Source organism: Mandrillus leucophaeus, unplaced genomic scaffold (assembly GCF_000951045.1).
Source record: "Mandrillus leucophaeus isolate KB7577 unplaced genomic scaffold, Mleu.le_1.0 Scaffold243, whole genome shotgun sequence".
In the NCBI taxonomy this organism is placed as follows: domain Eukaryota; kingdom Metazoa; phylum Chordata; class Mammalia; order Primates; family Cercopithecidae; genus Mandrillus; species Mandrillus leucophaeus.
Window position 1 is genome coordinate 1,949,965 of NW_012102510.1, and position 15,299 is coordinate 1,965,263.

Genomic DNA, 15,299 nt, shown 5'->3' on the forward strand with positions numbered 1-15,299 from the left:
GGCTGGAGTGCAGTGGCGTGATCTGGGCTCGCTGCAACCTCTGCCTCCCGGGTTTAAGCAATTCTTGTGCCTCAGCCTCCGGAGTAGCTGGGACTACAGGCGTGTACCACCATGCCCGGCTAATATTTATATTTTTAGTAGAGATGTGGTTTCACCACGTTGGCCAGGCTGATCTTGAATTACTGACCTCAGGTGATCCGCCCACCTTGGCTTCCCGAAGTGCTGGGATTACAGGGGTGACCCACCACTCCTGGCCCACCATTTTCTAGCTGCTAGGAATTACAGAGGGCAATTTTGCAAAAATGAGATGATTGGCCAAAACGTACACATCCCTCACAAAGAATAACAAAATTCCTAACATTATTGAGTGCCTTTTAAAATAATTTTACTTCATATTTATTTATGTATTTATGTATTTATTTATTTTTGAGATGGAGTCTTACTCTGTTGCCCAGGCTGGAGTGCAGTGGCGCGATATTGGCTCAATGCAACCTGTGCCTCCTGAGTTCAAGCGATTCTCGTGCTTCGGCCTCCAGACTATCTGGGACTACAGGCACCTGCCACCATGCCTGGCTATTTTTTTTGTATTTTCAGTAGAGACAGGGTTTCCCCATGTTGGCCAGGCTGGTCTCGACCTCCTGACAAGTAATCCGCCGGCCTCGGCCTCCCAAAGTGCTGGGATTAGAGGGGTGAGTCACCACACCCAGCCATTTTTATTTTTCAACAGTCAAAGGGGAAGAGAAATATCTGAGCTCAGGAAAGATCCATGTCTTGATCCTAGGTGCGGCAATCTCCAGCAATCCTATAGACTGGCTGGCCTCCATGATCCAATGTCCTATGCCAACACGAACCTGCTCTAGGCCATGGAGCCACTTGACTCCCACAAGACCATGGACAAGAAAGGCTAGGAAAGGGTGGAACAAACATACGGCCTCACTCTGCAGGGAGAGATACCTGCAGTGATGAGCTAGAGTTTGGCTGGTCCATAGATTCTGTACACTGACTAGCCATTCTAACCTGGGAATCTTAAAACTGATCAAGGGCAGAGAATGAGCCTTCCTGGGTAGTCCCAGTGTGGGGGTAGGGACACTTCAGCTGCTCATTTGACTGATAACCCCTATGGGGACCAAATGGCAGCCTGAATTGCAGATCTATGCTCCAGGTCACTTCCAGCTCTGTGCTCTCCCAAATCCCTTCCACCCTCAGTGGATCGCAAACATCTGCAGGTGACCTGTCCAAATATATATTATCAAATACTGAGTCAGTTCCTTTATTGGAGTTGGGAGCAACTTTACTCACAAAAGCAATTAGGTATGCCAACTAAATTTATATCTTGGAGGAGCTCAATGAAAGGAAAAAACAAAAGTCAACTAGGCAAACTCAGCTGTTTCCAAGTTTTATCAAATACTGGTTTGGTGTGCATCGATGTGTTCTCAAGTGAGCTCAAAAGTTTGGGGAATTTTTAGCTGGGGTGTGGGTATCATAAAACTAGAGAGATGTTATTACCTTATTCTTTTCTAGAGTAAGAGGAAAAATAATGCCCATTTAATCTTTGTACTGGCTGACTATGGGCTTGAATGACTCACATGGATTCAGATTTTACATTGAATTCCTCCCACGGTGGGAGGTAACGGCGGGAGTGTGTGTCTCTTCAGCTCTCCACTGGGGCCATCCAAGTCCAGGCAAGTACTAGTTTCTCCCCTCACTCCCCAGTCCAGAGTTTTGTCTTTTTGTTTTTGTTTTGTTTCGACTCAGCCTCTGTTTCTTTTTAAACCTGAGTGGAGAGTTGTTTCAAGTTGAACACGACTGAAACTGTTACTGACTAGTGCAAGTATAAATAACTAGCACCCCATGCCACTGTCACATATTTTTTTTCAGATTAAACGTCTGGAAATTATGAATAACACTTAATGCTGTTCAAAGTACGTTTCCAGGCTATCTAGGGGTACAGTTATATTAGCAAACTAAATGTCTCCTATTACATTTTGCTTTGGAGTCACAATGAGGGAGTGTACTTCGAGATTTCTGCTATTTCATATATTATTTTAACATGATCCCTAAGCAGCTCCCTTAAAAAACAACTTAATGGTGCTATTGTTGTAAACATTGTCACTCATTTCCGTTTTCCTTGGCGCTGTAGTTGCTAATTTGAAGTGAAAACAGGAAGGTTAAGAAAGCTTAACCTGGGTTAACAGATAAGCTTAGATATTAACATCATCCACAAAGTGTGGTTTCAGTTTAGGATGCTGGGAGAAGACCCCATAAGGACACAGCCCTTGCAAAAGATGCTCAAGCCCTTCCTCAGCCCATTTGTTCTGGAGGTGGTCCAGGAGGAAGGCTGTTACAATAGGCTGGAAAGTCATCCAGCCGGTGATAACAGGAGCTGCTGAATACCCGGAAATCTCAGCTCTCTCAAGTGCTAAGTGCCAGCACCAACTTTTAGCATCTGTGAAGGAGTTTTGGTGGTCAACCCAGGGTGCCTCACCTGGCGCAAGTGTGTGGGCAGGGACAGGATACCTCGGAGTCCAGTCACAGGCACGTACGTTCTGGAGGCAAGACCAAGAAAAACTTGAAAGGAAGAAGAGCAGGCCCAAATTGACAAACGCAATTCAAGGAGTAGAAATGAGGTCCCCGTGCAAGTTCCTAGATTCATTTGGGAGGCCGTAGGCTCATTACCTGACCTGAAATGGGGGGCACAGGAAGGCCACTCAGAGAGCTAGAGCCGGTTGCAAGTTCATTTGCTTGAATCTTCTGTTCTCTAACTTTAAAGCCAGCAGGAAGTTGATTCATCCCCCTCCCCCTTCCCGGCTTCAAAGATTGAAGAAAGTATGATTAAAATGCTAAAAGCGTGTCTTCCTGAGTTATTCTGCTGTAGCCCCAGGAGCCTCAGCTGAACCAACTGCTTGCAATTCAGGCTCCATAGACCCAGAATGAACCCAGAATGAAGTTTCCCTTTGATGGCAATGAGGCTATTAGTAGGTCAACCAGCTGCATTTAGGGCCTGGCTGGTCATTTAAACACTCAAGGGAACTGTAGCAAAGGAGATAAAATTACACCCAACTCATTGGAGTATGACTTTCAATCTTTAAATAAATAACCCATGCTTTTTTTTTTTTTTTTAAGTGAAAGCCAATTCTTGAATTATTTGAATATTGAGGAATGACCTCACACTTCAATGTCACATATTTTTTTTACAAAAAAACCTTTTATGCGTGCTTTTCAAAACAATGGTGTATAAAAACCTTTGTAATTCTTGAGATTAACTGCATGAAGACAGTTTTTTTATTATGAATTTTCTATTACTACAGGATAAGTCTTTAAATAGTTCTGACTTAGGAATAAACAGAAGGGTCTATGATTGTTTCAGGTGATACAGAGTAGCAAACATTTTTATTCTCCCCAGATTCTGGGCAAGTGGAAACAGCTGTAACCAAGAAGTTTAGCAGCTTAAAATTTAATTTTTCCTTGTCACACATCTAGCAGCTGAAAAAAAGGACAAAACTAGCTACTTGGTAACTGCAGCTGGCTGGTAAACTGAGGGTTTGGATTCTAAATATTAACCCAAAGATGAATATTTCATTGCTCCATATGAACAGGGCCCCGTAATATTAAGAAGAGTTGGGATCTGGATTAAGAGTGAATTAAATTCTTTTTTTTTTTTTTTTTTTTGAGACGGAGTCTCGCCTGTCGCCCGGGCTGGAGTGCGGCAGCCGGATCTCAGCTCACTGCAAGCTCCGCCTCCCGGGTTTACGCCATTCTCCTGCCTCAGCCTCCCGAGTAGCTGGGACTACAGGCGCCAGCCACCTCGCCCGGCTAGCTTTTTGTATTTTTTTAGTAGAGACGGGGTTTCACCGTGTTAGCCAGGATGGTCTCGAACTCCTGACCTCGTGATCCGCCCGTCTCCGCCTCCCAAAGTGCTGGGATTACAGGCTTGAGCCACCGCGCCCGGCGTGAATTAAGTTCTTAATCCTTGTGCTTACGCCTGTAATTCCCAGCACTTTGGGAGGCCAAGGTGGGCAGATTACCTGTGGTCAAGAGTTTGAGACCAGCCTGGTCAACATAGTGAAACCCCGTCTCTACTAAAAATACAAAAATTAGCCAGGTGTGGTGGCGGGCACCTGTAATCCCAGCTACTCGGGAGGCTGAGGCCAGAGAATTGCTTGAACCTGGGAGGTAGAGGCTGCAGTGAGCCGAGATCGTGCCCCTGCACTCCAGCCTGGGTGACAGAGAGAGACTCTGTCTCAAAAAAAAAAAAAAAAAGAAAAAGAAAAAGAAAAAAAAGTGAATTAAATTTTTAATCCTCTATTTAAGATACTGGGGACTTAAGAGTTTGAGGAAACATCACACTAAGAATTCATGGACATGTTTATGTTTTAAACACAACCAAAAATATTGAGAAATGGTAGGAAATTAGCCAATAGTTTACTTAGGGTCTACTTGGGAGCTACAGGTCTCATGAAGGTGTACGTCAGAACTGGAAGATATATAAGCATCCCTGACCTAGTTCAGGGACATTCAGGAACTAGAGGCCAACCTGGGGGGATAGGAACCCATTCCTAGTATGCAGAAAGAAAGGGCCTTGTGAGGTCGCCCTGCCTGAATTAGTGGTACTTCATTTAAGTTCTTCAGATACCCCGGCAGCAGCAATAGTTCTTTCAGAGCACACATCTCTCCTCCCCTCACCTTGTACTGCCAGCGATTCAATAAAAAATATAAACCTGCATGAAAAGCAGCCTTTTGGGTAGATACAAAGATTTTTAATAAAAGGATATAAAAGATTGCTTATGGGTACAGAGGTTGGGCTGGTAGTACTCTCCGTAAAAGTTTGTTGGGAAATGGGATCTGACCTGGCAACATTTAGCACTTGGTTAAGTCATTGACAAAATCATCCTGAGTTACTGCCAAGTTTGTTTCCGGGTCTTTAAAGCAACCCAAGTGAAGAGCTCAACACGTTGCACAAAGAAACAATGCCATAGATTTTTTTTTTTTTTTTTTTTTTTTTACTTTTTATTTTGAAATAATTATATAGGCCGAGTGTGGTGGCTGATGCCTTTAATTCCAGCACTTAGGGAAGCCAAGGCGGGAGGATTGCTTGAGCCCAGGAATTCAAGACCAGCCTAGGCAACATAAGGGCATCCCGTCTCTACAAAAAATAAAAAAATTAGCTGGGTGTGCCTGTAGTCTTAGCTACTCGGGAGGCTGAGGTGGGAGGATCACTTGAACCCAGGAGTTTGAGGTTGCAGTGAGCTATGATCATGCCACTGCAGAAATAATATACTCACAGGAAGTTGCAAAAACAGCACAAGAGGTCCAGTGTACCCTTCACATAGCTTCCCCCAAAGGAACACCTTATATGTAGATCAATATCAACACCAGGAAATTGACACTGGTGAGATCTAACAACAGACCTTTTTCAATTTTCAGCAGTTTTTCCGTATACTCATTTTGTGTGTATGTGTGTGTATAGATCTGTGTAATTGTATTATATATAGATTTGTGTAAACACCACTACAATCAAGACACAGAGCTAGTCCATCAACACAAAAAAAACTCTCTTGTGCTACCCTCATTATCATTACATACCCTACCCTGTCCCACCCCTTTCACTGGCAAACACTAATCTGTTCTCCATCTCTATAATTGTGTTATTTCAATAATGTTATATAGATGGAATTATATAATATTTAACCGTTTGAGATTGGCGTTTTTCACTCAGTTGTAATCCTCTGGAGATTCATCCAGGTTGTCTTGTTTAATAATAGTTTGTTCTTTTTCATTGCTGAGTAATATTCCATGGTATGGTTGTACCAGTTTGTTTAATCCTTCACTCATTGAAGGACATTTGGATTGTTTTCAGTTTTTGGCTATTACAAATAGAACTACTATGAATATTTGTGTATGGGTTTTTGTGTGGACATAAATTTTCATTTCTTTAGGATTAATGTCCAGAAATGCAATTGCTGGATCGTGTGGAAGTGTGTGTTTAGTTTTATGAGAAACTACCAAACTGTTGCCCAGAGCAGCTGTACCCTTCTATGTTCCCACCAACAATGTCTGAAAGATCAAATTTTTCTGCATCCTCACAGTATTTGGTATTGTCACTATATTTCATTTTATTTTTATTTTATTTTTTTGAGATGGAGTCTCACTCTGTCGCCCAGGTTGGAGTACAGTGGTGCAATCTCAGCTCACTGCAACCTCCACCTCCTGGGTTCAAGTGATTCTCCTGCCTCAGCCTCCAGAGTAGCTGGGATTACAGGGGTGCGTCACCACACCCAGCTAGTTTTTGTATTTTTAGTAGAAACGAGGTTTCACCATGTTGGCCAGGCTGGTCTGGAACTCCTAACCTCAAGTGATCTGCCCGCCTCAGCCTCCCAAAGTGCTGAGATTACAGGTGTGAGCCACTGCGCCTGGCCAAGATTTGTTTTTTTAAAAAATATATCTTTTTACTTTGATTTTACTTTAAGTTCTGGGATACATGTGCAGAACATGCAGGTTCGTTACATAGGTATACATGTGCCATGATGGTTCGTTGCACCCATCAACTCATCATCTAGGTTTTAAGTCCCACATGCATTAGGTATTTGTCCTAATGCTCTCCCTCCCACTGCCCCCCACCCCCTCAACACCTCAACAGGCCCCGGTGTGTGATGTTCCCCTCCCTGTGTCTATCTGTTCTCATTGTTCAGCCCCAACTTATGAGTGAGAACATGTGCTGTTTGGTTTTCTGTTCCTGTGTTAGTCTGCTGAGAATGATGATTTCCCACTTCATCCGTGTCCCTGCAAAGGACATGAACAAGATTTATTTTTCAAGAGGCTTTTAACGATTCAATTTTTTAGTAGTTATAGGACTTTTCAAATGACCTGTTTCATATTGGGTGAGTTATAGTAGTTTGCTTTTTGAGGAATTGGTCCATTTCATCTAAATTGTCAAATTAATGGATGTTGTTTTTAGTAATTTTTTTTTTCTTTTTTGCCTTTTAATGTCTGTGGGGTCTGTAGCAAGAACCCCTGTTTCATTGTTGATACTGGTAATGTTTGTCTTCTCTTTTTCTGTTGTCAGTCTTGATAGAAGTTTTTTGTTTGTTTGTTTGTTTTGTTTTTTTGTTTTGTTTTGAGACAGGGTCTTACTCCCATTGCCCAGGCTGGAGTGCAGTGATGCAGTCTCAGTTCACCCGCCTTCCGGGTTCGAGCAATTCTCCTGCCTCAGCCTCCCAAGTAGTTGGGACTACAAGTGCTCATCACCACACCCAGCTACTTTTTGTATTTTTTGTAGAGACAGGGTTTTGCCATGTTGGCCAGGCTGGTCTCGAACTCCTGGCCTCAAGTGATCTACCTGCCTTGGCTTTCCAAAGTGCTGGGATTACAGGCATGAGCCACCATACCTGGCTGATAGAGGTTTTTTGATCTTTTCAACGTACCGGCTTTTTGTTTCATTATATTTTCTTGATTGTTTTTGTTTTCAGTTTTACTGATTTCTCCTTTTATCTTAATTATTTCCTTACTTCTGCTTGTTTTGGGTTTTTAAAAAAATCATCCAGTTTCTTGAGGTAAGTATGTAGATTATTGATTTGAGATCTTTCTTTCTTTCTCATGTATCTAGTGTTACGCATTTTTCTCAGCTTCACAAATTTTGATGTTGCATTTTCATTCAATATGGTTTTATTTTCAATGAATTATGTTTAAGTATGTTCTTCAATTTTAAAATTTCTGGATAATTTCCTGCCATCGTTCTGTTATTGACTTCTAGTTTGATTACACTATGGTTATTTAATTTATTATTATTATTTCAGTTTTTAAAACATTTGTTCAGATTTGTTTTGTGGACCAGGATAGGTTCATGTTGTGAATGTTCCATGTATGCCTAAAAATAATGCGTATTCTACTATTAATAGGTGGAATGTTCTATAAATGTCAGTTCAATTCTATTGGTTGATGTTACTGTTCAGTCTTTCTGTATCCTTACTGACTTTCTATCTAGTGAGTCTATCATTTGTTGAAAGAATGGTGTTGAAGTTTTCAACTATAAATATAGACTTGTCCATTTCTTCTTTCTGTTCTTTCAGTTTTTGCTTCAGGAAATTTGAAACTCTGCTATTTGCTCTGTACATATTTAGGATTGCTATGTCTTGTTTGTAGATTGACTCTTTAAACCTTATGTAACATTCTTCTTTGTCCTTGGTAATTTTCTTTGCTCTGAAGTCTGTTTTTTCTAATATTAATATAGCTACTCTTCCTTTCTTTTGATTGTTTGTATGGTGTATCCTTTTCAGCCTTTTACTTTCAACCTACCTCATTGCATTAGAAATTAATGGTAATGTTTTTAAATCCATTTTGCCAATCTCTTTTAGTTTATATATTTAAACCATTTATATTTAATCTAATTATTGATATTTTGGGACTTCAATTTGATTTCTGTTTGTTCCCTCTGTTTTTTATTCCTTTGTTTTCCTTTTCCTATCTTCCTTTGAGTTACTTGAGCATTTTTTAGAATTTCATTTTATCTGTAGTGTTTTTGAGTGTATCTCTTTGTATGTTTATTTTAGCGGTTTCTTTGAATTATACATAACTTATCACAGTCTACTGGTGTCAACATCTTACTACCTCCAGTGAAATGTAGAAAACTAATCTCCATTTAGGTTCCTTTATCCTGCCCCTTAAATGACCTCTTAAAAATTTTCTCTACATATATTGAGAACCATATCATACAATGTTACTTTGCCTCAACCATCAAAAATAATTTTAAACACTCAAGAGAATAATCTATTAAATTTACTCATATTTTACCTTTTCCGTTGTTCTTTCTTCATGTGTGATATTTCAAGCCTCCTTTTATCATTTCCTTTCTCTGGGGAAGAACTTTAGCCATTCTTTTATAAAAGTTCTATTGATAAAAATTATCTTAGTTTTCTTTCATGTGAAAATGTCTTTATTTCACCTTCATTCCTGAAGGATATTATCATGGGATATAGAAATCTGGATCGAGGCTGGGCACTGTGGCTCACGCCTGTAATCCCAGCACTTTGGGAGGCCAAGGCAGGTGGATCACTTGAGGTCAGGAGTTCAAGTCCAGCCTGGCCAACATGGTGAAACCCCGTCTCTACTAAAAATACAAAAATTAGCTGGGTGTGGTGGCGGGTGCCTATAATCCAGTTACTCGGGAGGCCAAGGAACGAGAATCATTTGAACCCAGTAGGCGGAGGTTGCAGTGAGCCGAGATCATGCCACTGCACTCCAGCCTGGGCGACAATGAGACTCTGTCCAAAAAAAAAGGAAAAAGAAAAATCTGGATTGGCAGATATTTTCTTTCAGCACTTGAAAACTGTCGTGTCACTTCCTTCTGACCCCCATGCTTTCAGATACAAAATCCGTTGGCATTCATATTGTTGTTCCCATAATTAATGTGTCATTTCTCTCTAGTTGCCTTCAGGATTTTTTTCTTTGTTTTTGCTTTTCTGAAGTTTGAGTATGCCATGGCTTGGTGTAGATTTCTTTGAGTTTTTCTTCTTTGGGGTTTGCTCAAGTTCTTGAATCTGTAAATTTATGTCTTCTGCCAATTTGGGAAATTTTCAGCCATATTTCAAGTAGTTTTTCAGTCTCTTTTTCTGGAACTTTGATGACATGCATGATAGATCTTATTATGGTTCCTCAGGCCCCTGAGGTTCTGTTTATCTTTTTTTTAACTCTATTTTCTGTTGTTCAGATTGGATAATTTCTATTGTTCTATTTTTAGTTTCACTAAGTCCTTACTCTATCATCTCTATTCTGCTATTGAGCCCATCCAGTGAGTTTTTCAAATTTTCATGATTGTATTTTACAGTTCTACAATTTCCATCTGGTAGCTTTTTAAAAAACTGTATTTCTTCACTGAGAATTTCAATTTTTTCATTTGTTTCAAGTGTGTTTGTAATGGCTAATTGAGGATGTTTATGATTGCCACTTAAAATCTGTTTCAGATAATTTCAACATCTGTGTCATCTCAGTGTTGGTATGTATTAGTTGTCTTCTCTCATTCAAGCTGACATTTCCCTGGTTCTTGGTTTGACAAGTGCTCTTTGTGTTGTCCTGGACACTGGGAGAATTATCTTATGAATCTCCAAATGTTACTTAAATCTTCTATTTTAGCAGGCCTCCACTGACACCACACTGGTGGAGAAAGGGGCACATCACCTGGTTACTGCCAGGTCAAGGAGGCAGTCCAGAGATCCGGGCTTCCCACTAGGGCTTTGCTCACAGGAGAGGGGATTTTTTTTTTTTGCTTGGTTTCTGTCTTTTTAGAGTGAACCTTTTCCTATCCTTTGGCTAGAGGTAACAGGCTTTTTTCAGGGCCTTTTTGTGTGTGTCTCTCACAATTGGCATTTCTGGCTTGCTGGCTTCTTTAGCACACAACATTCAGGATATAGAGGCGGCAGAAAGAAAACTCAGGGTCACGGTATTCCTCAGTTGCCAAGGTTCCCAGTCAGTCGGCCTTCTTCTCTCCACCCTTCAGACTCTTATCTTTGTTTTATACATAGTATTTGGAGTTTTCAGTTATACACTTTGTGGGAGGAATAAGGAGAAGTGCATGATTCCATCTTGTCAACTAGAAGTCAGCCCATCTGGCCAGGCGCAGTGGCTCACATCTATAATCCTAGCACTTTGGGAGGCTGAGGCAGGCAGATCACCTGGGGTCAGGAGTTTGATACCAGCCTGGCCAACATGGTGAAACCCTGTCTCTACTAAAAATACAAAACTTAGCTGGGCGTGGTGGTGCATGCCTGTAATCCCAGCTATTCGGGACGCTGAGGCACGAGAATCGCTTGAACCCGGGAGGTGGAGATTGCAGTGAGCCGAGATCACACCACTGCACTCCAGCCTGTGTGACAGAGCTAGACTCTGTCTTTAAAAAAAAAAAAAAAAAAAAAAAAAGTTGGCCCATCTGGAAATTGGTTTTTATTAAAGACTGAAATTTGACATGGTGTCTCTTTCTTTATGTAAGTAACCTGTTGTGGAGGCTAAAGTAACTCCATCTTGGATGCTAATCCACCATGTTGACTTGTGATTAACCTTGGTTCCAGGAATGCCTCTGAGATTTCCAGTTCATCTATTGTTCCTTGTGTAAGAGCACATCCTTACCATAAATTCTGCTCTTAGATCAAACTGCTACTCATTTCCTCTGAAGCACGTGTACCTTTTCCTTTGGTATATAATCCCTGGGTCTGGGGGTGGGGGCTAATGGCGTGGAGATATACCTGCTTTGTAGCTGCTCAAGACCATACTTCTGTCCATAAGTTCCCCGATAAAATCATCCTGTGATGACAAGCTGGACTTCTCTGCCTCCTTCTTTGGTTTCTCAGCCCCTTCTGAGTTTGGGGGTCACTTTGCATATATAGCCCTTTAATGAAACGTGTACTAGCAAAATACTAAAGATTTATAGAAAGGGGCGGGGCACAGTGGCTCATGCCAGTAATCTCAGCACTTTGGGAGGCCAAGGCAGGTGGATCACTTGAGGTCAGGAGTTCGAGACCAGCCTTGCCAACATGGTGAAACCCTGTCTCTACTAAAAATACAAAAAATTAGCCAGGTGTGGCGGTGCACGCCTGTAATCCCAGCTACTCAGGAGGCTAAGGCAGGAGAATTGCTTGAACTCAGGAGGTGGAGGTTGCAGTGAGCTTAGATCATGCCACTGTACTCTAGCCTGGGCATGAGTGAGACTCCGTCTCAAAAAAAAAAAAAAAAAAGACTTACAGAAAGGCCTCAAAGCATTTATGAAATTAGCTTTTCCTTAATGCTTAGTGTGACTCTTTATTGCACATTTTAAATCATCTTGAAACTGCCTTTCCCAAACTTTGCATCAGTAGTTCTATTAAGCTGATGGACAGTTTCACTCCATTAGAAAATGTCAAATTTGGTACACATCCAGGATCAGAGGAAGGATCACAGGAGAGCAAGAAACTGGTGACAGGACTAGTACAGACACACTGGAGTCAGCCCACTTTCCACTGCTCACGTAGAGTGACACAAGCAATGTGTTTAAATGAAAGAAGAAAAAGTTCAGGTGCCACAAAGGTAGAAAGCTGGACTCACTGCCTATCTACAGCCTCAGTTGTATAGACTTGTCAGTTGCTGTTGACATTTTGCACATATGAACTGGTACATGAGTGAAGAATGGATGGGTACATGGTTGGTGCCTAAAGGTATGGCTTCAATCCCAATTCCTCCCACACACTACCCAGAAGGTTCCAGAAAGCCCTGTTCTCCTCAGCAGGCGCTCCACAACAGCAGCTACAGAAAGCACAGCCATGCTAACAGAGGCGCCCTCAGATTTTTCCCATCTTCACCCTCACCCAGTGACCTCTTGGGTCATTTTCTCCTGGTCTGTCTTCACAAACCAGAAATGATTGATACTGATTCGGTATGGGTTTGGAAGATAATAGGTTTCTGATTTAAAAGGACTTATGTTGTCAGGGTCCAACAGACTTTCTTTCTGGGGATTTCTGTGTTCTGAAGTTCAGACATCCTTTGTTCCTTCCCTTCCAGGTCAGTCACCATGAACCAGGGCACTCGGCATGCTGCCTCAGCACTGGAGAAGCAGCGCTGTGGAGGCAATCTGTCACACTGTCAGAGTCTGGGAGTTGACTTGCTACCAACTGCTGTGCAATTCTGCTGAGCAGGAATATCATGAGCTGTTCAATAATGACAGATGCATTGGTTGAGATGAAGTTTCCAGTAAGGAAGTGACAGTGCAATGTGGATATTTATGGCCGTAAAATAGGAAGAGCTTAAGTTCCCAGGCTGAACCTGCCACTGCTGGAGCCATTTCATTTCAACAAGGCGTCCTCACAACAAAGAAGAGATGTGATTTGGTACCATTTCACATCAGCAGGTGTCTGGATGAAAACATCAATGTGAATAAGGGCCAACTGCAGTCCTGTCTATCTTGATTAAATTACTTAATATTAAATAATAGGTCTGGGCAGTATTGTTTTTAAACTGACTCATCCGGCTGTCCTTCAAATAGCTCCGTCTACCCAGAACTGACTTTTAAAAAGTAATTTTTCTCCCTGGGCTGGGAGAACCCTAATGAACTGAAACACATTTTTACTTTTAAATTTTTCTATCTGGTGTTTTTGTAATTATACTATTAAATGACTTTGGAGTCATGTTAATGACAGGATTTGTTTTGTTTGGATGCAGTTCAATTGCATGGTTTGGGTAAAAGCTAGTCTACATACAGAGGAATATGAAGACTGTGGAAGAAACTGTATATTGGGTTTAAGAATTTCAGCAATTATCCAGTACGAACCTAAGCATTAAGCTGCAATGTCAAATCCACTTGCTTCAGTCTTACTAGTTGATGTTGCCAACAGTTGGTAATGCCTTTTTCAGGATTCTACATTCAAAGCCTGTTAAAGATGATTACAGGCAAGGAGGAGTCACAGGCAGAGGCTAGATTTAAAGTATATCTTTTAACCCCTAATGCACATTTTAGAAAGTCTCAAAAATCTGTTGCTGTGATTTTTACATCCTTTTTTTTTTTTTTTTTTTTTTTTTGAGACAGAGTCTTACTGTGTCACCCAGGCTGGAGTGCAGTGGCGCAATCTTGGCTCACTGCAACCTCCACTTCCCAGGTTCAAGTGATTCTCCTGCCTCAGCCTCCTGAGTAGCTGGGACTACAGGTGCGTGCCACCATGCCTGGCTAATTTTTGTATTTTTAGTAGAGACGGGCTTTCACCATGTTGGCCAGGCTGGTCCTGAACTCTTGACCTCAGGTGATCCGCCCACCTCGGCCTCCCAAAGTGCTGGGATTACAGGTGTGAGCCACTGCGCCCAGCCCTATTTTAAAACTGAATTTCTTCAAGCATCTAAATCACAGGCTAGCAGAAACTTCTGTTAAGGCCCAGATAGTAAACAGTTTAGTTTTTATGGGCCATATGATCTCTGTTGCAGCTCCTCAGCTTTGTCATTGTAGCAGGAAAGCAGCCACAGACAGTAAGCAAATCAATGAGCCTAGTCATGCCAATAAAACTTTATTTACAAAAAAAGGCAATGGGCTGGACTTGGTTCAGGAGCCAGCTGTAGTTTGCCAACCCCAGGCCTAAAGAAAGCTGGAGAGGAATAGTTACACCCAGAAAAGAACCTCTCAGTGAGGGAAACAGACTAAGAATAGTATCGCACTACAGCCTTCTACCAACAGATGATACTTTAAAATACAAAACAAAATTAGCTCAGCCAGTTAGTTGTTTTATTTTGAGTTTTGTTAAAAAAAAAAAAAAAAGCTTTGAGAAAATGTGTTAAATATCAGTAAAGGGCAGGAACACACATGGCTAGCTTTACAATAACAATCTAAACATACACAAAGGCAAACATTGAGTAAAATGCTAGGGAAAGACAGCACTTTGGGGGCCTACTGCAGTTTTCCTTATTGCACATAAAGGTTGTGGATAACTCCAAGTCTTTAATTTTTCACAGTTATACTTTAATGTCATTTTATATAACATTTATTTATATAACATACTATAATGTTAATTTTATAAAACCACCAGTTTGCTACTGTTCAATGGAAATAGAAGACAAAATTCTCCCCAATTACAGTATGTAAGCTCTCTATAAAAAGTTCCCTAGGTCACATCATTCCATGTTAAATTTGTCCTATTCTATTTTAAAAATTGCTTTTCAGCTATTAAATGAATCTTGATGGCCTTCTCATTTAACTATTTTCATGGACATAGTACAACTTCACAAGTAAAAAGTACCAGATGTATTTTATGTGAAAAACAAAAGGACAACTTAGGAGGAGCTGGCCCTACTATGAAGTCACACTTTGAACGATCAATTTCAGTGGTAAATTCCCAATCCGTAGACTTAACACCCGCACAACTGAAAACCATCCCTCTGCTTCTCCAAAGCCCTCAATTGGAATAATCACAAGTCAGCCCCCAAATGTCCGTGCAGTTAAGTCATCCAGTAACACCTGAATTGTAGCCTCATTCAAGTGCTGGAGACAGCAGATGTTGAAGTTTCCATGCTGTTTACAAGTCCTTTTCTATCTGAGTTCCTCCAACATATACAGGCCCAGACAATTTTCCACTGGCCAATAGCTGACCGTGACATTTGGTGATTCTGTTAAGCCTTTTGAAAGGCGGTCATCAGAAGGAGAAGGTGACTTCTGCTGTGTGTTCTCATGTCTGCTTTGGACCTTTTCAAAGGGCAGCACAGCAGACAGCCCTTCCTTTTCATCTTCTCCAAGGCTCAGGTAGCAGAAAACCGGCTGCCTGTGTGTTCCATATGGGCCATGACTATAGTATACCTTGCTTACA

General features: G+C 41.2%; 1 protein-coding gene across 1 annotated transcript in view; it reads left to right on the plus strand.

The window, feature by feature from the left end:
• The window catches only part of CHST7 (carbohydrate (N-acetylglucosamine 6-O) sulfotransferase 7), a 33,428-nt gene extending 20,277 nt beyond the window's left edge, over window positions 1–13,151 (plus strand). Inside the window, exon 2 of the mRNA XM_011982821.1 lies at window positions 12,520–13,151. The gene's annotated coding sequence lies outside the window, so the exon portion shown is untranslated. The remainder of the gene's footprint in view (window positions 1–12,519) is intronic.
• Window positions 13,152–15,299: the final 2,148 nt, after the last annotated feature.